Here is a 25,653-nt window from a genome sequence, read left to right as displayed (position 1 = left end):
GCTAGGGCGACTCGGCGAGTCTACACGTTCTCACCAATTCTCTAAGATTCCCTTTCTACACGTCGAGTATCCCCCTTGACTCGACGAGTTCCTCCTGGAAGAATCGCGGGGCCACCCCGACTCAACTCGCCGAGTCTGAAGAACAACTCGGCGAGTCCCAGTTAATCTTCAAGCTACTCGCCGAGTCTATTCATCGGACTCGGCGAGTCCATGCCATGCAACCGCTCAAACTACTTCCTAAGATCAGATCTGCTCCGACAATTCATAGGTCTGGCCTTCCTAGACTTGTTCATCACGTAAAGTCCTGAATAACGTTACTCTATGTCCCCAACCCTCAGGATATAGCTTCTCCTATTGCTCCCTTAACCAAGCCTCCTCCTCCTTGCAAAACAACACTTCCAAGATCAATAATGGTCTTCTACCTTGCTCCAGATGCTCACAATCGAATTGGGGTTTCACTCACAGGACTAGGGTGAACAATGACTGCCATAAGGCCCCTTATATATGTCCCAAACCTGGACGGTTAGGGTTTCGCCAAACAGCGCGGACTCGCCGAGTCCAGTTGCGAACCCGCGACCAGATCCGCGATCCTACTCGGCGAGTCTGAGCTCCAACTCGCCGAGTCCCCTCTTAAAACACCCAAAATCATGAATATAACACTACCTGGAATTCCGGGCTGTTACAACTCTCCCCCACTAGAACTAGACTTCGCCCTCGAAGTCTCACTCTGAAAATAGCTCCGGATGCTGCTCCCGCATCTCACGCTCCGGCTCCCAGGTCATTTCCGATCCCTCCCGGTGCTGCCACTGAACTAACACCTGAGGTATCTCTTTATTCCTCAGAACCTTGGTCTTCCGATCTCTGATGGCCACTGGTCTCTCGACATAATTCAGGCTCGCATCCACCTGAATGTCTTCTAATGGGACCACTGTCGACTCATCGGCTATACACTTTCTCAATTGCGACACATGAAAAGTGTCGTGGATCTGTCTCAATTCCGTTGGCAACTCCAAACGGTAGGCCACCCGTCCTACCCTCGCAATCACACGAAAAGGCCCAATATACCGGGGCCCCAACTTGCCCCTCTTCCTGAATCGAATCACTCCTTTCCAAGGAGAGACCTTCAGGAGTACGAAGTCGCCGACCTGAAACTCAAGCTCGGACCGGTGTCTGCCTGCATAACTTTTCTGTCGGCTCAAGGCGGTCAATAACCTCTGTCTAACCTATTGAATCTGCTCTGTCGACTGAAGCGCGATCTCTGTACTGCCCATCACTCTCTGCAACCAAGAATTACCCAAGATGCAACTCTGCTCTAAATCTCAACGATCACTCGACCCATAAGGTTTAGGAAACCATGAACCACCGGATCCCCGATCCAAAGCCCAATTTATCCATTTCGGAACGACTGAGAGACCCATTCTCACTCTCAGAGCAACTCTCACGAGTTCTCCTCTTGCAATCACATACACATGCTGAACTAGCCCCAACACCCACAGGTTGGAAGACCCGATACACTGATGATATCCTCAAACATTCCCCCCCCCCCAGGATGAACCACGGATACATACCCAATACCCTGATCAGAATCACACTGAGAGTCCAGGATTCTCTCCCTGGATCCCTTCCGAGCCTCCTGGCTCTACACCCGCGGAATCCCTTTCGCGTCCTCAGCAGACATCTCATCATGATGTCATTCCATACCACTGTAACAGACACAGCGTTCAACCCTCATACTCTAAATCGTCCATTCGCACTACTACCTTCACTTCCGTGAACCAACACTTCCCCCCCCTTGGGGTTACATACCTTTCTCTTCCCTTACCTAGGGAAATCCACTTGACAATCTTGCCACTACTCCATGTATCGCACATGCCTTGGATCTGCTCGCAAGGACTCTCGGGTCCATGCGTTACCTCTCCTCAGCAAATGAGGGTCCGACACCACCTCCTATACAACAGCTCAAAGGGCGGCATACCAATGCACTAATGATGGCTGTTGATATAGGACAACTAAACCAGATATAATTATGTGCCGCAGCTTCCTCCGAAATCTAATACACATGCCCGAAGCATGACTTCGAGCGTATGAATCGCTCACTCGCTCTGAAGTGTCCTCAGACAACCTCATGATAAGCTCTAGCTCATTTCTCATATCCCTCTTCGAGACTGAGCACTAGGTTAGCTTTTGACTTCACAACTGAGCCTCCAAAGGTCACCCATAATATGATCCAAATAGCTCACTAACCTTTTCCCCATGACCACTCTCCTTGCCCAGTGACACGCAAGTCACGAAATCCTCTTTTCCTCATGCGAGAAGAATACGATCCAATCGAGGATCGTCTCAGCTCTGATCTCCGGTTTCTGCTGCGCATATCCCTTGCGCATCTCACCGCATCTCCCGACAGAGACGGAGACCCCCGTCTCGCCCCCGATTCAATATCCAGGCTCCAAAGACTCAATACTAGGGCTACTCAAACCCAAAACTCTTCCACATCATACACTGCTCGGAAAACATTCCAACATCACATTCTCTTGCCATCTGGTGAGTACTGCGACTCCACGCAGTATCACAACACCCTCTGGATAGTGAGTACTACGGCTCCCCGCAGTATCACAACACCCTCTGACTAGTGAGTACTACGGCTCCCCGCAGTATCACACACCCTCTGACTAGTGAGTACTAAGGCTCCCCGCAGTATCACGCACCCTCTGACTAGTGAGTACTACGGCTCCCCGCAGTATCACAACACCCTCTGACTCCACTAGCTCGTGCTCTGCAGCCTATCATCAGTGGCTACCCATACTCGACTTGAATATCCATCACAGACTCTGGAGGCAATCAACATAACAAATTCCCACCCTTGCGAAAATCCACTCTCTCAAATAATCTCCCTGGATGCCCATACGCGAAGGGCTCCCACTAGATCCATAGATACTTGATATACCACAAGTCGATTTAATTCAAGATTCAAGAGTAACTCCGAAATAAAGATATCATACCCGGATATCTCAGAATACCCCAACAGAACATCACAAGATCCTGCCACAACCACTGATCTCCTGCCCCAAGCATCATATAGACATAATAATATATTTCCTCTGAACCCCAAAATTAGATCTGCATTTTCCAAATTGCAATCTCGGTGTATCCAATTTCTCAATTGGAATACAAGAAAACGCTAACGCTACTAAATACGCTGATAATTCTCCGAACCCATTTTCCACCGCTCAAAATCCAAACAAGGATACACATACCGACCCGGGAGTTGGCTGCCTAATCATTCTCTATCTACTTGCAACAACACCAAACACCTGACGTGGAGACATTCATCCTTCTCATCAAGTACTTCCCGCATTAACTCACTCTGACCCCTTCCCTCGATCACCGACATCTCTGGTCTCATGATCTCTTATAGCATATCTCTATACTCCACTTGTAACTACTCTTGACAAATCTCTGCTTTCTTACATACTAAACCCGGTTCTCCCCCACTTAGGGTTCGAACCATCACTAATTAGCACACAACCAACCCACAACTATTTTTCACCAGCGAAATCGCACCTGCCCCAGGAAAATGCTACACAACGCCCGATAATTCCCCTTTAAGGAAATCAATCAACCCCCTATACTCTGAACCTCTGATGAACTCCTCAAGAACTTCTCATCACGACTGCCTCTAGTCGTTCCAAATCTCGTACCCATCTAGTACCAAACAACTCAACTGCTCAATAACATCCCTGGCTCATAGACCGCACCACAAAATCATCGTACCCCTCGCCTCAACTCATCAACCAATGCTCCAACACCGGGATCATCGCAAGAACAGGGACCCACTCCCATATTCATCACCCAACATAGGTAGAAAACTTTCTGCACTGCTAGACTCGACTGAACTCCCCACTGATACCACTACAATCCATCCTACTATACTCGAATAGGTGTAGTGTGGTCCTCGACTATCTCAGTCCCAACTGACTATCTGCTCATGATAAATCACTGCTTCGTGGCACACATGCTACCTGATACTCTGGTGGGAAATCATTGTCAATGACGACCTGCAGGGTTTACCCCCAAACCCAAAACTAAAACATCATGCTTCTCTTATTTTGCACGCGAACATAATCAGTACCTCCCAGATCATAGAAGGTGACATCTCCTTTATCGACTGATCGCTCAACCCAGATTGAAATTCTCCCTTCTCGCTGACTCCTTACTAACATACTCTGAGGGGCTCTCGATCTCCCTCTCAAGGGACGCCTCTTCGAACTTAATCATGACCGGATAACAAGATAATCACAAGCATCATTCACTACGAACCATGGTACTGATCACATGACATCCCTTCTCAATATGCTCCGGTGTATGGTACCCGAACCATAACATCACTCCTCAATCTGCTCCGATGTATGGTACTCAACCATAACATCACTCCTCAATCTGCTCCGATGTATGGTACTCAACCATAACATCACTCCTCAATCTGTTCCGATGTATGGTACTCAACCATAACATCACTCCTCAATCTGTTCCGATGTATGGTACTCGAACCATAACATCACTCCTCAATCCGCTCCTTAGGACCTTCAGAATACTCCCTGTATCAAGTATGGGTCCTCTGCTTTTAGTAGTACGGGCCCATACTACCTGCCACATCTACCCATACTTTCCACACGGACCATCCCAGAGCTCCTAAGTAGCTGCTCGACCTGCTCTTTCACCAATCCCATCGCACGTGCTCGCTCCCCAGCGAAATCCTCTACTCTACCAGCGCACTCATCTGGCTAGGTTTACTCCCTAGTCTCTTCCGTTGTCCTCCCACTTCTTTACTATCACCTGCTGAAGAGCTCCTAATGATGCCAGCCATCTACCTCCTGAATATCGTCATACTCACTTGGTAGCTGCCTCCCATCATCGAGAGTTCCACAAAGCACAAAGCAAGCAGCATTCGAGCATCGAAGAATACATAGGACTCCCTCTCTGTGATAACTCCACCTTCTCGGCTCATCCTCGGAAGTACCACTAAACTCTGTAACTCTACCCCCCATGGGTTCTAACTGGATACTCTCACTCATCACATACTCAAAAGCATAACACATATAATAACAAATCCTAGGCTAAGGCATCACAAATCAGGCCACTCTAGTCCTAAGATATGAAATACCTAGCCTGTCTCTAGCATGCAATAATATCTCATAAAGTGCATCATAAATATCTCATATCACAACAGTAAGGGTATTCTAGGAAGTCACCATTCGGGCTCTGGCTGATTGTACACACTGCTCTTTCTTGCTTTCTCTTTGAACTCTTATTCACTTTTAGAAAACTATTTATTTGAAAACTTTTCTTACTTCCTCAGTTTGAGTCCAGATTTACCCGAAGGCGCATCCGAATCCCTCAAACCAAGGCTCTGATACCAACTTGTAACACCGTAAAAATCAAGACAAAATTTTCATTTAAAATAATCATTTTAATCTTAGAAGACTTGTTTAAAATCCCATTCATAATTGAATTACAAAACATAGCTTCATTTTCACTTGCATAGAAAACCAGGATCCTCCAAAATATGACTCTTTCTCTGGTGTGTACAATCAAGCCGGTGCCGCCCCGTGATACTGAAAGAAACCTGAAACAACATAACACAAACACTGTAAGCACGAAGCTTAGTGAATTCCCCAAAATACCACACATGTAACACATATAAGCCACTCGAGGCTATAACTCTATGGGTCCGTGCACCTAACTCTGTGAACCCTCAGGTTCTAACTCTAGGAACCCTTCGGTTCCAACTCTGCAAACAGGCACAGCATAAATCACATAGAAATAATGCAGTACAACACATATCATACATAGCATACAAATACTCTGTCACATAACTCTGGCTACATACTCAAGGTAAAGTATAGTGAGAAGACTCACCTCGCGTGTCTCGATATCTCACAACCCTGGGAATCCCTCGTGCCCGATTCTCCGAGCTCTAATCCTCCTATAACATCATATGTCCCTAGTTAACACTTTATATCTCTAATGTTGACTATCCCTAAGAAGTCAACACAGGTCCACTCTGGTCAACGGTCAACGGTCAACTTTGACCGGACTCGGCGAGCGCTAGGGCGACTCGGCGAGTCTACACGTTCTCACCAATTCTCTAAGATTCCCTTTCTACACGTCGAGTATCCCCCTTGACTCGACGAGTTCCTCCTGGAAGAATCGCGGGGCCACCCCGACTCAACTCGCCGAGTCTGAAGAACAACTCGGCGAGTCCCAGTTAATCTTCAAGCTACTCGCCGAGTCTATTCATCGGACTTGGCGAGTCCATGCCATGCAACCGCTCAAACTACTTCCTAAGATCAGATCTGCTCCGACAATTCATAGGTCTGGCCTTCCTAGACTGGTTCATCACGTAAAGTCCTCATTTCGGTGCTCATAATACACCCCATGAATCATAATTTACATTTTGACCTAAGGCATAAGGATTCCAATCCAAAACCTCCATTGATTCCCGAAAAGCTCAGGCATGGGACATTCTGGACTTCCAAGGGTCCCAATATAGGGTTCCAATCGCTTGGGGAACTAAGGAAACACTCAATCTAGTCACAAAAGGGTTCAATAAACCCTAAATCCCTATACACATCAACATAGAAGGGAATAACTCGAAATATTACCTGAATAACGTTGCTCTATGTCCCCAACCCTCAGGATATAGCTTCTCCTATTGCTCCCTTAACCAAGCCTCCTCCTCCTTGCAAAACAACACTTCCAAGATCAATAATGGTCTTCTACCTTGCTCCAGATGCTCACAATTGAATTAGGGTTTCACTCACAGGACTAGGGTGAACAATGACGGCCATAAGGCCCCTTATATATGTCCCAAACCTGGACGGTTAGGGTTTCGCCAAACAGCGCGGACTTGCCAAGTCCAGTCGCGAACCCGCGACCAGATCCGCGATCCTACTCGGCGAGTCTGAGCTCCAACTCGCCGAGTCCCCTCTTAAAACACCCAAAATCATGAATATAACACTACCTGGAATTCCGGGCTGTTACAAATCAGATCTGGATGCCAAAGTTTGGTGGGCTCTGAGACGTCGTCTTGAGTGAAGCACACAAGAATCGATATTCCATCCATCCAGGTTCGGACAAGATGTATCTGGACCTCAAAAAGTTATACTGGTGGCTGAACATGAAAGCCGAGATTGCGACTTATGTGGGCAAGTGTCTGACTTGCGCCAAGGTTAAGGTGGAATACCAGAAACCCTCCGGACTACTACAACAGCATGATATACCTGAGTGGAAGTGGGAACGGATAACCATGGACTTCATAACCAAGCTGCCTAAGACTTCAGGCAGGCTTAATACCATATGGGTAATCATAGACAAATTGACCAAGTCTGCGCACTTCCTGCCGATAAAGGAAACCGACAAGATGGAGAAGTTAACCAGGACGTACATCAAGGAGATTGTGCGACTGCATGGTGTACCAATATCCATTATCTCTGACCGAGATAGTAGATTTACTTCGCGATTTTGGCAATCCCTACAGAAATCCTTGGGAACTAGGCTAGACATGAGTACGGCCTACCATCCACAAACCGACGGGCAAAGCGAGCGCACCATACAAACATTAGAAGACATGTTGAGAGCATGTGTGATAGACGTTGGTAAGGCATGGGATACTCATTTGCCGCTGATTGAATTTTCCTACAACAACAACTATCACACTAGCATTAAAGTCGCTCCATTCGAAGCTCTCTACGGTCGTAAGTGCAGATCACCCCTGTGTTGGGCCGAAGTGGGGGATACCCAGCTAGATAGGGGGCAAGTCCCTAATAGTACCCTTACTAGTCCTGAAATCATAAGGGAGACCACATAAAAAGATTGTTCAAATTTGGGAAATACTGAAGGTGTCTCGTGATCGACAAAAGAGTTACGTAGACAAGCGACACAAACCCTTAGAATTCCAGGTCGGAGATCGGGTACTACTGAAAGTTTCCCCTTCAAAAGGAATGATAAGTTTTGGTAAACGTGGGAAACTAAACCCAAGGTACATCGGACCGTTTGAAATCCTTGCCAGGATTGGTCCCGTAGCGTACAAACTCCGGTTACCACAAGAACTTAATAACGTACACCCCACCTTCCATGTATCCAACTTGAAAAAGTGTCTGTCCGACGAAACTCTCGTGATACCTCTCGACGACATTGAAGTTAATGAGAGTCTCCATTTCGTGGAAGAACCAGTTGAGATTATGGATCGGGAGGTCAAAAGAACGAAACCAAGTTGTATTCCCATAGTGAAGGTTCGTTGGAACGCGAAACGAGGACCTGAGTTCACCTAGGAACGCGAAGATCAAATGAAACAAAAATACCCGCATCTCTTCCCAAACCCTTGAAGTCCCTGTCAGAATGTAAATTTCGGGACGAAATTCCCTCTAACAGGGGGATGATGTGACAATACTCAATTTCGGGTCAAGTCAAAGTGAAACAAAGTCAACGAGACAAACCAGTCAAGTCAATTAAACCTTGTATATTAGGGTTTACGTTATGTAATTACTGTATAACTCACTTTTTTAATGAGAAAACATCACTTGGAAAATTCGTGTGTTTAATTTTCCTTAGCCGTAGTGCTAAACAATGAACTAAACCGATAAACAATGTTGCATACTCATCGGGAGTATGAAAGATCCTTAAACATGGCTTAATGGGGCTTACGGACCTTGCGTTGCGAAGCCGGACACTCACAAATGTCACACACGAAACCTATCTCAATCGTTTTCACTCTATCTCTCTTTATCGAGAATCTCTCGCAAATCTCTCCAAGATTGTAAAATCTTTCCCAAATCTCTCTTTGTATGAGAAATCTCTCCAAGAATGTGAAATCTCTCCCAAATCTCTCTTTATATGAGAAATCTCTCCAAGAATGTGAAATTTCTCCCAAATCTCTCTTTGTATGAGAAATCTCTCCAAGAATGTGAAATCTCTCCCAAATCTCTCTTTGTATGAGAAATCTCTCCAAGAATGTGAAATCTCTCCGAAAACTCTCCCGAAACCTCTCTTGAAAATTTTATAATCAATTGGGGCATCCCGATACTTGGCTTGATAAGGAACCAATCAAAGAAGGGAAAAATCTTGGAAAATTACCCTTTAGGACCGAAGCCTCCCCATAAGGGTCAAGTCCTCTTGGATCCGAGGCCCCTTGAGCAACCGCAGTCTTCGGACCGCAATGGGGTGCAGCCGCAGCAGGCAAGCCGCAACAGCGAGCCACAGCCCGACCGCGGCCAGCGAGCCGCAGCCACGCCCGCGTCAGGACCCCCCGACCGCAGCGCCTTCCTTCTTCGACCTCCGCATCCGTAGCTCCTTCTCCTCGGACCACACCAGGTGACTAAGCGACTCCGGTTTTGGCTGCTGATGACCAAGACTCCAGTCCTAGACTTCGGATTTTATGTTTTTCACCCGGTTTTTGACAAATTCTCCATTTTAAGTCCGTTTTTAATTATTTTAATGCGAGATTTTCTCCAGAAATCATATTTTAACATATAAGACCCTAAATAATCATAATTTCGGCATATTTTCATGAAAATATTTATTTGAGAATAAAATATTTTAAGTGAGATCTTGAGGTGGAGTGTGGATCTTGCCATAATATTTGACACAAACCACCACCCCATACCCATTCCTTTGACCAATCCTTGTACTCCTCCCTACTCCTAGTCACCTCAAGGCTTTACCCCACTCATTTTCCCAGCAAACTCACGTCCAAAAAGAGCTGGAGAACCCTCTTTCACTCTTTACTTCACACATTTTCCCCATTTTCTCCAAGTATCAAACATCACTTTTCTCTCAAATTCCCCCACTCCAATTTCGAGATTTAAGGGCTGATCTTCAAACTTTCTCTCATTTTTGGTAAGTTCATCATTCTCCTTATGGTTATTACATTCCCTTTTACTCAAATTCATAGATTTCTTACACCAACATCATCACATTCATGTTAGATCTTTGAATCTTCAAGTGACCTTTCAAGTGTTCTTGAGTTGAACACTTCTCACCTTCAACATTCACCTATTGAAATCACTCAAGGTGAGTTCATACCCCTACATTTTCATGTTTTCTTAAGTTTTTAGGGGGGAATACAAGTTAAAACACCAAGAATATAACCAAAATTTTCTAATAGCTTTCATCAGAATAGTTGGGCTCCATTCACAGACTGTTTTGGACAACCTAAGCATTTTATTTTTCAAAAATGCTTTAGTTTCAAGTGGTTCCAGATTTTAGCTTTAAAATGACTACTTGCACATCTCCGTACGATTTTTCTACAATTTATGGTTATTTTTACAAAACTTCCTATCATTTCAAACAGCAATCCGGGCCAGTATGTGATTATGAACTTATTCACACAGGTTAGAGGTCATTAAAAATCATGAGAAAAATAATGGGGAAACTAGACTCTTTTTCCAAACTGCCATAATTTTTGGATTCTGATTTGGACCTTTCATGATTTTCTACAAATTTTCTAATAACAAGGATATAAAATGTTATCAACAGAAAAATACTATCAATGTCATTTCACCTTGTAACATGTTGAGCAAGGTGTATATCTTTATGTGATTATATGTTATTGCAATATATGACAATATTGTCTTAGTTTGTGGACATACATCAGTTAACAAAGGGATTTTTCTAGACAAAGTATAGAAATAACAATTTGTTGAAATCAAAGTACACCTATTACATACAAACATTTGAATAAACTAAGTTAAGTATAGTTTATGTACATTACCACTTTAACCCTTGTTTTGATAAACTATAATAGGTATAGTTTATGATTCATCACATAACACACTCATACAAAATGGTTACATTCATACAAAAAGGTTTTACATTCACGCACACCACACGTAAACTTGTTAACTTAAATTGTGAGACATTCTCTTTCCGTATGTCCGAGTGCGGGATTTAAATTCCTGGTAGCTATATCCAGAGTCCCTTGTAAGGAGAACGTGATAGTTGTGTATAGATATATATTGGGTCAGACACCCCACACCTGAGCTGCATGTAGCAGCTAGACCGGCAGGTCTGTGGTGACAAATGTCATATCAGTTTCGCGACACCTAAGAAATGTCGTGGCAGGTTCATTCAGTCATAGTATGGTTATAACGACTCACTTAGGAAGTTAACAAGTCATAAATTTTTCGGGAATTTTCATAATCAAAAAGGGTTTTGTGTCGATTTAAAACCATGGTTATATGATTAAGTATAGAAAATACTTGTTCATTCTTGGTTCTGGGATTTAGGACCACATAACTTTATAAAGGAAAATATTGGATTTTTCTGGAATAAGCACTACTTTTACAAGAAAAAACTTTTCATAAACCGTCTACAAATGCTTATGAGCTCACCAACCTTTGTGTTGACACTTATTCAAACAACTTGTATTCTCAGGAAATCACTAAACAGGAAATCAAGTGCATTTTGAGGATGGGACGTTAAGGCGTCAAACATTTCATATTTTGTCAACATATTGTAATTGATTTTGAAACATGTAATTCATACAATGGTGTAACTCTTTCAATTATATATATATATATATATATATATATATATATATATATATATATATATATATGTTGGTTGCGTTTACTTTCATCACTATTTCCATTGTTGTTATGATACTATACATAAAGTCCTCCACCCCAGACGTTTCCGCCATCCTTGGTTTGGGGGTGTGACAAATACCATTTAATTTCAATGCCTCCGTCTCTTTATTTTTCCACTTATTTACAAAAATCTCACAATGCATCATGGCCATCCCTTTTTTTGAGCTAAGGCTCCACTTTTAGTTTTCGGGTTCTCGGGAAACTATAATTTCTCAAATGATCCTTGCTCTCTCTCTCTCTCTCTCTCTCTATATATATATATATATATATATATATATATATATATATATATATGGAAATAGGATATGAAACCCATTATAAGAGTTATATATATATATATATATATATATATATATATATATATATATATATATATATATATATATATATATATATATATATATATATATATATAGAGAGAGAGAGAGAGAGTTAGGTTCAAATGTTTCTAGCAACTATTGTGTGCATGAATGCACCAATAGAAATTTAGGAAAAAATAAATTATTAAATAAATCAATTAAGGGTATTATAGTAATCTTTGCATAGGTAATTGTGGTAGATAATTAATAATCCTGATATCACGCAAGAAGCAAAGATAAATTCAGATTATCCCTAAATCAAACTCACCATCGGTTGGCTTCTTCTTCTACTCCGCTTCTTCACAACCTAACCCTAAATCACAAATGTCATCGGACACCACGACCAACACAGCCGCAATAACCCCTAAAATCAGAAACGAAATTCTTCTTCAGCATCGTCTGTTGATTTAAATCAGGTGAAAACCTCGATTCAAGTTCTCTAGCCTTCAAGCTCTTCAGGTCTGTCTCTTTCGTTTTTCATACACACAACTGTTATATGTTCCTCTTTTGTCACTATAGATGGATAGTCTAAGCTCCAGGAAGATATGTAAGGTTTGGCAGCGAGGGTATACGGGAAGAGGAAAAGATGTGCAAGAGGACTATTGTTATTGACGAGGGGGAAAGGAAGAACGCGAGGTGACTGCTGCCTTGAGGTCTCGCCTGAATCGCCACCACAAGTTTTATGTAGAATTGGGGATAAAGGCCTAGTTCACTCTAGTCGAATGGTTTCTTGTAACGTATGATGTAGATTTGGCAAGGGTTTATCTAAAACATGAAATTGGCTACGTTTGAAGTTTCCTATTGTTATCGACATTGGGTCGATTTAGAAGGATGTTTGCTTGGAGCTAGAGTGCATCTTAGGTATGTGTCGATGGTGGTCTTAGTTTTTCCCTTAATCATCTCTACTAGGAATATTTTCATGAGTGTTTGAGGCTTTCGATTTAACATGCAACTATACTTTGTGACTCGTGTTCCATGCTTTCAAAGTCTATGCCACTTTTGTTTTTAATCTTTTGACACTTCCTCTTGAAAGGTAATGCCTTTCCACATTCGTAGCAAGCCTCATTCCTCCTATCATTAGCGCTTTGGGTGGCCTGTCGGGTTGACATTCTACAATAAGTGGTATGCTCTTTTCTATTGCATTTCTTGCAGTGCAACTTTCAGCAGGATCCTTGGTGATGGCAGTTGCACTTGTGGCATTTTGGGAGGCTTCCAACATATGGTGTTCTCGGTGTTGAGGTAGTAGGGACAGTGGGGGTATGGGTTGCTACAACTAGTTTCCTTTTGGTAGGTCCTTGAGTTGAGCCGCTCCCTTTCTTTTTACAGGACTTTCGTTTCTTGGTCTTGGGTGTAACGCCTGTGTTTTTGGGCTTGTCATTAATAGCAATGTAATAGTCTAGCTTAACCCTTGTAACCCATTTCGAAATAATAGAAGTATATTATTCGAGTATTATGTGTTTTGTGCTTAATTGTGTGTCTTAATTGAATTAAGAATAAAAATAAGTGTCAAAATGAAATATTAGATAAAGCCGATATCTATGGATAATGTTGTATTAGTTGAAACGAGGTTTCCGAATATATAAAAAATTGCCGAAATCCGAGTTATGACGAAGAAGTTATGATCTGTCGAAGTTTCGCAACAGATTCGGCACGACGCTGAATGACGTAAAAAGTGAATTTACGTTAGAGCGATATTTAGCCTTAGCGATCTAAACGAAATTCGTAGACTTCGTTAAACCGAGAGCGTGCATAAAAAGATCGTCCAAATCTGACTTCGTATGAGGAAGTTATGACTTTATGAAGTTTCGACTTAGCAGTATGCAGCCCGAATACTCGATTCAAGATCGAGTGATTGTTGGTCGAAATAACCTAAACGAGAATCGATGATCTCGTTGATAGTAGTGTATTGGTGAAAAGACAGACGAAAACGGATGTCAGATGAAGAAGTTATGATTTTATAACAGAGTTTTCCTGTCCCAGTCTACTAAAAATAAATAATAACAATAAAGTCAAGATTACCCGACGGAGTCTAAACGAAAGCTGTAGAGCGTAGTCTCACCTACGCATGGATATAAAGAACGTCGAAAACGGAGCTCGTATGCGATATTTATCAATTTTTGAAGATCATGGCACGCATACCATAGCTTATCCGAAGGAGTCGCTAATCCTATCTGAACTATGCCCAGCGTACACCGAAGCGTGAACCACCTCGCACTCAAGTGCTCCGATGACGCATGGAGTGACGAATCCGGAGTACGCCCCGCGTATCGGAGCATTACGCCCAACGTAATGCAAGGCTTCAGCCTCTATAAAAGGCATGCGAGGGCAGCCGATTCTTTTGCCCAAATTCTCTCCTCTCTCTCCCATTTTGCATCATTTTGCGTGAAACTTATATCCCGAAGCCCCGGTATCATTCCCGAGCCTCGAAGCAAGTCCCGTAGCCCCGAAGATCACGAGAAGTGAAATTCCCGAGCCGAAGCTCTGCCCGCGAGGAGCCCGGTTTTTGTGAAGATCTTCCAGATCTACCGAAGAATACTACTTCTTCAAGTCGTAGTGCTGTCCAATCATCTTTTGATCAAGTGAGTGTGTCGTTAGTTTCTTCTAACGCATAATTACGAAGTATTTTCTACGAAAAACGTCGTATGTGTATATTTTGTTCTTATATGTGTGAATTTATATTCATTCTCTTCTATCTCATAGATATGATTTATTCTCTATGAGATACGTGTTGTGTGTATGTGTCTCATTTGTTGTTTAGAATATGTATTAAATGAGAATGTTATATAGGTTTTAAACAACGTATAAAAAATATATTTTTTTATCAACTAATATGTTGGGAGAACATGGGTAGATACTTGATGTGTGATAAACAGATGAGAGGCCTCGAGGTTGTTGTTGTCGATCTAGTTATTCAGCGGAGTATGGATAACGACCACAGACTCTTCTAGACAGTCCTGTGAAACGTTAGCAGTCTCATAACCTGTAGGTGTTGTGAACGATGTGTTCACCGGTGTACTATATCCCCTCATGGTTGCGTTTAGGACATCTACTGTTGAGGAAACCCCTTTGCAGTAATGTCCGTCCTGATGAAAATCCTAGATTAGGTCCCTTAAGATAGATGTTGTTTTAGGGACCTAAAGTGAGGATAACGGGAATGGGTAATCGGGTTATTGTTGGTTGGTAAAAGTAAATATAATTATTTACTACGGGTTGAAAACCCTATATGCTCACCAGGCTCCCAAGCCTGACCCACTTAGTTTATTTGTATTACAGGAAGTGGCGCGAGGGCATAAGATGGATGAATCATCAAGTTATTTTGTTTATTAGACCAGTTGTTATATGTAACTGTTGTATGGTCTATCTTTTGCTGTTTATGCTTTTGTGTCTGTATCGAAACATGACATCATGAGTTTTGATCATAAAATGAAAATACATTTCTTTATGAAATGCTTTGGTAAATATTATTTTATCATACTTTGTTTTTGGGAACAAATTCCGCAACTCTTTTAAATCAAAAAGATTTACTCTGAAGTTATTTTAAAAGCATAAATGAAACCGGTCTTTTTTGGCCATGATTTTGGGGATGTCACATTGGGTTTGTGGTTTGGGGTGTCCTGGTAGGCAGCCACTCATTGGTTCTCTTGGTTATTACCACCATTGGAATTGTCGACACCAATTCCATTTTCGTTTGTGTTGTTAGCGAGTTGTGCCATGACAGTTGTACTAACAAATGTGTTGTTGGAAAGTAGCAGAATCTATCCATAGGATCAGTGTTTTCGCCAGTGTGTTGTTTGTCTACATGGGAAGACATGATTCTGTTGAATGGTGAGAAGCGAGTTCGTGAGTAACTATGGTTATTTCTAGTTGTATTTCATATATATTCATAGACATACATTTATGCATGCACACATATAAGTCATATGTTTTTTTGTATGATTCTAAATGTTTTGATATATATTCCTTTAATGTATTTATGATGATACGTAGTAATAGGTATTGGATGATCGTTAAGTTTAACAAAAGAGGATATAGATATCAGTACAATGAATTGATTTGGTTTCATGGGTTCTTGGAGGATGTACCTCTCTTGATTTACTACTACTAGTGGTAACGAGATACATAATAAACCTAGGACATAGTGCGAGCAGTGTAGCGACACTCATATATTGAAATAGCGCACAAGATGCTCAACCATTTCACTCAGTTCACGAGTAGCCTCTTCCGCTCTATATTCTGCTAGGGCTGCCTCAGCTTCAGCTGCAGTGAGCTGTTGTTTTATGGTGGCCACTTCTTCCACCAGGGAGCATAGATGGTCGGTAAGGTCCTCCTATACTGCATGTTGGTTCAGTATTTCTCCCGAAGGGTAAGGCTCTCTAAGGATCCCTACGGTGCCTTCATCCTCGTCTGGCTCCTCATCCGAATTCTCCCCCTCGTAGTCCATCTCTTGGTACTCTTCAGGACCCACTTCTGAGTTTTCCTCTTGAACCTCTTCTAGCTCCTCCCTGATCCATTCGTTGGCTACTAGGACAGGGTAGTAGGGGTCTTCGTGGTGAAATTTAGCCATGTTGCCTGTGCGAGCATAGAGGTGTGAGAAACATGTAAAAGATTTAAGTGCAGGGGTTATATGGTATTCTAAAATACTCCTATAGTATTTTAAACTTTATGTTCGATTCTAACATTCTTTTGCATGTATAGTTGGTAAGTTTTAGACTTGTTGCAACACCACTATCACTCCCAAACACTTGTTAGTCATATCTCAAATAAATATAGTTGATCAAGCTATATTTATCCCATTATTGTTTACATAACTGTCCAGGTTTGACTGTAGTGTCCAACCTTTAAATACTCTGGTTTTGTTCTTATCATGACACTGTCCAAGTGTGTATGTATACTCTTTATAAAATATTTATACTTTTAAGGTATACTTTTAGTCAGAGTGTTTTAGTCTCATTGTATTTATAGTTGTATATCTTGTATGGTTTGATATACTAGTTCACTATAAACAATGCTCTGATACCAATCTGTCACACCCCCGAACCAGTACGATGGAAACGTCCGTGGGCGAATGACATCATTGTATAGTACCATAACAATTGAATATGAATGAAACATAGCATTACAAATGACATACATTGAAAATACATACTTACATTGTTTACATATTGTACTTGTTTATCAGTTACACAAAAGTGACAAAAAGTAAAATTTTATAAGGTTGCACCACTTGACCTAATAGCAGAGCTGATTACCTGTTACTAGATCCCTGAGAATACAAGTCGTTTATAAAAGCATCAACTAATAATTTGGTGAGTCCATTAGCATTTTTGTATAAAAAATGGTTTTGCACTTGTTTAGAATAGTTCTCGTACTACTTTCAAAAAATCCCATATTTTCTAAGAAAGTAGTTTATAAGTATCGTTCTAAAACCGTGAATATATGCATGCATGTCATTTTTTCTTTTGTTTGTATTTGTAAAGAGTGTTCCCAGAAAGTCCAATATTTTCCGATGTAAGAAAAACTGTAGTCTTAAACCCTAAGAGCGGAAGTGTAAGAGACTGAATACTTGAAAGATGAGTTGCAGTTTTATAGTTTAATAAAACCGATGAAGTGTAAGCTTCCTGCAAACAAAAATAGTATTGTTATTACCTATGTGAGTCATTACAACCATGCTTGATATGACTGATATTCTTGTCATGACGTTCTTCATGCGTCAGTTTCGGTAAGATACTTATCACCCTAGACTGGCTCGTCTACCTGTAGCGAATAGCTTAGGTGTGGGGGTGTGAACAGTTGAGTTTTGAGCATTGTAACACTCCTAAGGTGTACATGCAACCCTAGAAACCTTGGATCTATGTTTTACTATGATACATGCAAAATTGATTTTCCAAGGTTCTTAACCTATCTAGCATATCTTGGAGAACTTTTAAACATAAATGCTAGAAGAAGAACATACCTTTTGTAGTTTGGATTCCTTGAGAACCTTGTGAGCCTAGTACCTCAAGTGTGATGCCTCAAATGTCTCACACAACACTACAAATCTTGGAATAGACTTGAGAGAAGTTCACTTAACCTCAAAATCGGCTAGCCCTCTATCTTGTACAAGTAGTGCCAATTTTGTTAGACTAGGGGTCTTTACATAGTTGTGGCACAAGTGGGGTTACACCATGTAAACCCTAATTGTCATGGATTTTCATATTCCATGATCCATGGGTTTGTAACCTCCATGGATTATCCATGGATCACCTTATGGGTTTTAACCCAATCCATACAAACCATGGATCATTAGCCCACTATACAAGAATAGATGATTTACACAATCAACCCTATATATTTAATTAGTCCCTTTTTGATCATTTAATTAATTTCAAATCAATTCTTTGATCAATACTAATTAAATAATATTATTAATATATTAGAACTTATAATATATTAATAATCCTTAACTGTCCTTTCTCTCATTTAGTCTATCCAAGTGTTGCAATGCCATGCAACTCAAATGGACCATGCCAACCGGGTGAAGTACATCCCAGAAATAGTTATGAACTTAGCCACCTAATCCAACAGTCTCCCACTTGGATAAGTCTAATAACTATATCTGCAAGAATAACTTCAGGAATCGATCAACAATCGTAGCTCTTTCATGGTCTCGCGTAACTGAGATGATGATACGTAATTTAAGATAAGTGATCATATAATCCTCTGTTCTAGATATTAGCCATACAAATACGTGGAACAATGTCTTACTTATTGTCCAGTAGTTTGTTTCCCGATTTCCGATTTGTTTGACATATACCTTAATTGAAGACATCAACTTAGTTCTGACCGGGCCCGCTACATGGGTCAACACAAAATCATTGAGGGGCCCAGATATCGCTTTTAATCCAAGAAGTAATAGATAAACTTCGACTGATATGCTTGTTCTACTACTTGTTGAATCATACAAAAAGGCATGTCACATCGAATTACTAATACATTTTCGTACAATCAATGTATAACCAACTTATAGTCAACAAGCCATATCTCTAGGTTTGAAGACTTATATGATATTACCATCTCACGATCACTTGAGATAAATTCCATGAAGTGATACTAGTGAGCATGGGTTGAATCCAACACTCAGAACTTATGAGCACTCATGAATGTTGCAGCAACTCGTGCTATGTCCCATACCTTGGACATCTACAATCCAGCTTCATGACAGTCTTGATTCATATATACTTCCAACATATGACCGACTGTGGATGGTTCGAATAACTTAGTCATTCGGGAAGAATGACCAAGTTATTCTGGAAGTCAAAAATGTAAAGTGAAACACAAGAATAATCGAATCAAGTATGGTCTTAGAACTTATGAATATAAATAGAACATCTTTTATTTATCACCATATCGATTACACATTATTCATTGCATACTGTTTCAAACTATCAACTTTATACTTGAATTAAAACAATAGTTGTCCCATGCTCCAATCATGTACACTATGGTTTTCTAAACACTAGTCATGCCATACACCAAGTATGCACACTTTGTTTTTCCAAACATTAGTTATGCCATACACTAAGCATGCACACTAAGTTTGTCTATGATCTTTACTGTGTGAAATAAATCGATTGAACATAATTCCAGTGATACTCATTTCACAATCCCAAATTCTTACCGCAAATGCAAGAATTCCAAATTCCTGCCATTTACCTAAATCTGTTAGATTCTAAACTTATATGCATTGGTCCTCTTATAATGATTATGCACAAAGTCACAAAGACTTGTTAATAGACATTACAAAGTATTCCAATAGAGATCAACTCCATGTAAACGAAGTCTCATATTCAAAGTTCATTGCCTTTGAGCATTCTTCTTGCACTATGTTTCCTAATCTTACATAGATTTAATGAATAACTTCCACCTATGGGAACATTTCCATATTCCCCTTTTGACTATTACTCCAGAACAAGAGTTGCCTCTTTTCAGAATATGTCAATATGGTCCTACCAAAAATTAACACTATACTTCCACGTGTCCCTGAGTAAACAATCTTTGGTAAACCTTAGATTGTCCTCAATAATTGCTTAATCAAATTAGTCATACCTAGTTCTAGTACTTTTTCCCTCTTAATGCTCTGGGCATTTGGAAAAATTTAGAACAAATGAATATTATAGCACATGCAATTGATCCTATATCCTAAGCATATGGGACACGATTCATAAAGACATGATACTAGACCAGTCTTTTGCTATAATATTTCTATTTCTATTTGCCAAGTTCTCATAATTTAGATTATGAAAAGGGATGATGTAATCATAATCGGATTTTAGAATGCAAATAAGATATATCCTTGACTAAAGATGATTAAAACCTCAATCTAAGCTTTTAGAATTGAAATGAAGTATAATTTCCTCTCCCTTAATTATAGCAAAACGACTTTTTCCCAATTGAAACCTTTTGTTTTTCTATAATTAACATTGCTAACTTGCAACACTTATTAAAATTATCATGCTCCCACTTGCATGATGATTATTAGCATAACACTTATGCTCCCACTAGCTTTAACATGTACTCAGAAATCAGTTGGAATTCTAGAAATCAATACTTCATTGACCTTCTTACCAATGTTCATATTCCTGATACGAGATGCTTTCATAAAAATTTATCAAAATCATACACCTTTCCTTAGATAGCACACATGTGTGTCTAAACAATTTCAGAACTATGAAAAGGGATGCCGTAATCATAGTCTCAATTGTTTAGACCTTTGCAATTTCTCACAAGTCCATGTTGGTGTGCCGGTTAACCACACATGCTCCAATAACGACTTTCAGAATGCAAATATCACAATTGCAATCTATTTAAAATCTACTTAGTGAAAGCATTTCCTCACCATCATTTTCTTGATTCAGAGAGAAACCTTATGACACTTAGATTTTATGGTGTATGTGTTCCTATCCATGTGAATTTTTCAAAACCATAATCATAAGACAAGGTTAGTGACAAATCCAAACTCTTATGGATTAAACTTGTGTAGTCTTAAGTTCTTGCCACCTTGCAGCACAAGGGCTTGCCATTGCTTTCAAGTTGTTATGCAACCAATTGAGAATTCTCAAAACTCATATGCAAAGCCAACTTTAACTGGAATGGGCACATAAATAGGAATATGTCAACACGATAGGTTATAAACCTCAAGTCGTGTGCTAGTGATAAACTATAGGTTCTTCTTTTTGATTAGATCTAGAAGCTTTTTCAAGATCTTTAAGACTTCCATTGTCCTCTTGACATATAAGACTCACTTGCCAAATATTCAAGCGATAGTGCGGATTCTTTATCAAGACAAACACTTCACACAATTGGCCTTAGTTGGTCTTTGTTTTATCCAAAACATCACAACTTACAAATTTCAAATGTACAAGAATAGGACACATTTTACTCTTACATTTGACAAGTGTTATAAACCTTTCTTTAAGACATGTCACTCAAGTTACAGTCTTGGAGTATGACTCTAAGACTTGATTTAGAACGAAGCATGACTCATCTTCTTGATTTAACCGCTTCAAGAATTCATGATTCCTCCTCTTAGCCATAATAATGCACTAAGATGTCCTTAGAGAACCAATTATGATATGTTTTCATAATCATTAAGATGATCACAAAACATGATACTAAAGTACTCTCCCATCTTTCCAGATTTGAGAAACTTTTATCTTTCTGTCTGATTTGATTCTTCCCATTCGTCCTGCAATACGTCGAAACTTTTCCAATGTTTCTTGATTTAGTAAATCATGACGAATAGTCTTATCGAACTTTTGTGGTGGACTTGACCAGTGCACAAGAATGTGTACTGGATCCCTTAGTCCTTCACTTGACTCACATATACATGTAAATAAGGAATTAGTCTTAATTTTCCAAAGATGAAAATTCTCATTCATCATACTATACAACTTGCACTGGTAAGTATAAGCATATTTACTCAACTTTAGTAAATCATGACGAATAGTCTTATCAAACTTTTGTGGTGGACTTGACCAGTGCACAAGAATGTGTACTGGATCCCTTAGTCCTTCACTTGACTCACATATACATGTAAATAAGGAATTAGTCTTAATTTTCCAAAGATGAAAATTCTCATTCATCATACTATACAACTTGCATGATTTCAAGTTTCGGTCCAATTGAAACTTGGTTGATTAGAATCTTCTTTATTTGGTAAATTTAGACACTACCACAAATCAAAGAATCAAATTCAAATTTCCATTATTACTAGAACCATACAAGCATCAATTTATCATAAAATGCCATTGCAAGGAGATATAATAAAATAAAAAAAAAATTTATTTATTTATAAATGCGGAATTATTTTTCCCTTACAATGCAACTTTAAATGAAAACTATGCTATTTCTAGCAATCTATCATAACTCCTAAGTAGTAGCTCAAGAATCTGATCTTCGAACCATGCGATTGAAATCTATCTTCGCGATCAGATTTAGCATACTCTTTCTTTAAGTTTCCTTCCCTTTGCTTGATCTTGCCAAACACGAAAATGTAACCGAGTCACATTTTGTATTAAGAATCATCAATAAGGAACTTAACAGAGTTAGATAGTGGACTTACCTAAAGCAGAGTCAAACCTTTTTTGATTTTTCCTTTTCTCTTAGATCTTTCAGGTAGTTAGGTCAGTTTTGCAACCAATTACCCTTCTCTTGACAATGAAAACATATAGACTATTTGGAAATGGTACACGAGACTATCACAAACTTAGCTTTTCCCTTTACCTTTTGGTCAACCGGGTTGACCAAGGCCGATCCCTTTCCATTGGGAAGAGAAAGCTTTTCTGGACTTCCAATGTTACCATTGTCAATGTCCATGGAAGTTTGAGAAATAGACCTTCCATCCATATTTTCTTCACCATTGCGTTACATCATTTCTGACTCAGCAGCAACAAGAAAATAAGATAGATTTATTAGGGTCATGTCGTGATCTATCACATAGTAGTTCTTAATGAACTCACTATATGACTCAGGAAGTGACTGAAGAACCCAATCAATAGCCAACTCCCTTGGGACAACGACACCCAACATTCTCAACCTATCAATCTGTGACTTCATTCCTAATACATGAGTGCACACAGGTCTTCCATCTATATGTTTCATTTCTAGTAGGGATTGAGTGACCTTGAATTTTTCAAGTCTTTGAGCTTGTGGGTTAGGGAGAATAAATGGAGGAGGTGGAGGTAGAGAAGTATGATTTCCATGAGATTTTGGAAGATCATAGTTGTCTAAACCAGACATGTATAATGGGAGATATTCAAGTTAGTTGATTTAAGTCCTTAATATAACATCCAATATGAAATATTAAGGCTAGGACCCAACACACTATTTTATAAATCAAAAAAGGGACGCCGTAATCCATGTTATAAAATATTTGAAGGTAGGTGAATGACGATTCACTAATTCCACCATGAAAAACGAAATAAATTATTAGATTTTAATTGGTTTTGAAACTCCTAGCTTCTTTGAGATTCATTGAACTTTTCAATGGCATGTTTCAATCTCGAGTGTGCCGTTCAGGTTTTGTGACTGGGATGCTGAGGATCACAAAACAAGGTGTGAAGTAACCATGAAAATTACTTGGTACCCTTAATGTTTACCCCTCATCGATGTGATGGTTAACCACACGCGCTCCATCGATACTATGATAAACATTAAGTTACCCTTTGTCTACCTTGTTAAGTCCAGCTAGTGTGTCGGTTAACCACACGCGCTCCACTAATCGACTTAAGCAAAGTGCAAAGTGTAATTTCATGGTTAGCACCTTATTCACATTTTCCTAAAGTAACTAAGATTGGGAATTTACAAAAACATTTAGTTACTTTATATTCATTATACTTTTAATGAAGATTTAAAGTCCTTGTCTTACTCGTTCGGCTAACGACCCTCCACTGATCAAGGAAGCGGTGGGTGAGAGTGGACGCCCATTAAGCTGCCATTTTATAGGCAGCAACCTTATACCCCCCCTTATAGGACGACTTCATGAATGAGGCCTACTAACGGTAAAATGACTTTTTCTTATACATATATAATTATTATTAAACTTATTATAAAGTACAAGGGTTGAATTTTAACTTTTAAAATTCTAGGGGTTGGAACTAAAGTTTTTAGAGTGACTTTACATGTTCCAAAACTTGAGGGCAAGTTTTGGAACTTTCAAAACTTTTCATCTTTCATAACTTATGAGTTAATGGTTTATTAAAATGAGATACTTTTCATTTTATGTAACCTATGTGTTTCATAATGGACTTTAAAAGAATGACTTTTGGTAATCCATAACTTGAGGACAAATTATGGATTCCATTAAAACACATAATGATCAAGAATTAAACTAACAAGCAAATTACAAATAATTCCTATGATCTTCTAAACTCATGAGTTCATGAACATGCACATCAACAATTTCAAGAATCATAAAATTAACCATATAAAGCTTGGATTTTTGATAATAGCTATTGAAAATGGATTAGCATAACCATTACACCATCTAAAACAAGTTTTATAAGAACAAAACAGTTTAGGGTAATGTTTCTAGTCCATTTCCAACAGCAAAAGTCGAAAAACTGCACACTGACAAGCAACCTCACCGAGTGCATGAACTGACTCGTCAAGTTGGTTGAATGTAGGCATGGACTCGTTGAGTCCCCACATGAACTCAGCGAGTCTACTATCCAGATAGCCATTTTTTCAAGTTTTTCAGCAGGTTTGTATCAAATATCAACAAAACAAGCCTAGGCTCTGATACCGCTGTTGGGTTTTGAGCATTCTAACACTCTTAAGGTGTACATGCAACCCTAGAAACCTTGGATCTATATTTTACTATGATACATGAAAAATTGATTTTCCAAGGTTGTTAACCTATCTAGCATACCATGGGGAACTTTTAAACATAAATGCTAGAAGAAGAACATACCTTTTGTAGTTTGGATTCCTTGAGAACCTTGTGAGCCTAGCACCTCAAGTGTGATGCCTCAAATATCTCACACAACACAAAAACTCTTCGAATAGACTTTAGAGAAGTTTACTTAACCTCAAAATCGTCTAGCCCTCTATCTTGTACAAGTAGGGCCAATTTTGCTATACTAGGGGTCTTTATATAGTTGTGACACAAGTAGGGTTACACCATGTAAACCCTAATTGTCATGGCTTTTCATAATCCATGATCCATGGGTTTGTAACCTCCATGGATTATACATGGATCACCTTATGGGTTTTAACCCAATCCATAAAAACCATGGATCATTAGCCCACTATACAAGAATAGATGATTTACACAATCAACCCCATATATTTAATTAGTCCCTTTTTGATCACTTAATTAATTTCAAATCAATTTCTTTGATCAATACTAATTAAATAATATAATTAATATATTAGAACTTATAATATATTAATAATCCTTAAGTGTCCTTTCTCTCATTTAGTCTATCCAAGTGTTGCAATGTCATGCAACCCAAATGGACCATGCCAACCGGGTCAAGTACATCCTAAAAATAGTTATGAACTTAGACATCAAATCCAACATCAACCCCGTATATATCTATACATAATTACCTCTTTCTCCCTCCAGGAGACTCTAGTTATAACTACAAGACTTACGGTGTATGCTCGGT

The sequence above is a fragment of the Lactuca sativa genome, chromosome 3 (assembly GCF_002870075.4).
Source record: "Lactuca sativa cultivar Salinas chromosome 3, Lsat_Salinas_v11, whole genome shotgun sequence".
NCBI classification, from domain to species: Eukaryota; Viridiplantae; Streptophyta; class Magnoliopsida; order Asterales; family Asteraceae; genus Lactuca; species Lactuca sativa.
Note: the sequence above shows the minus strand (reverse complement) of the source record.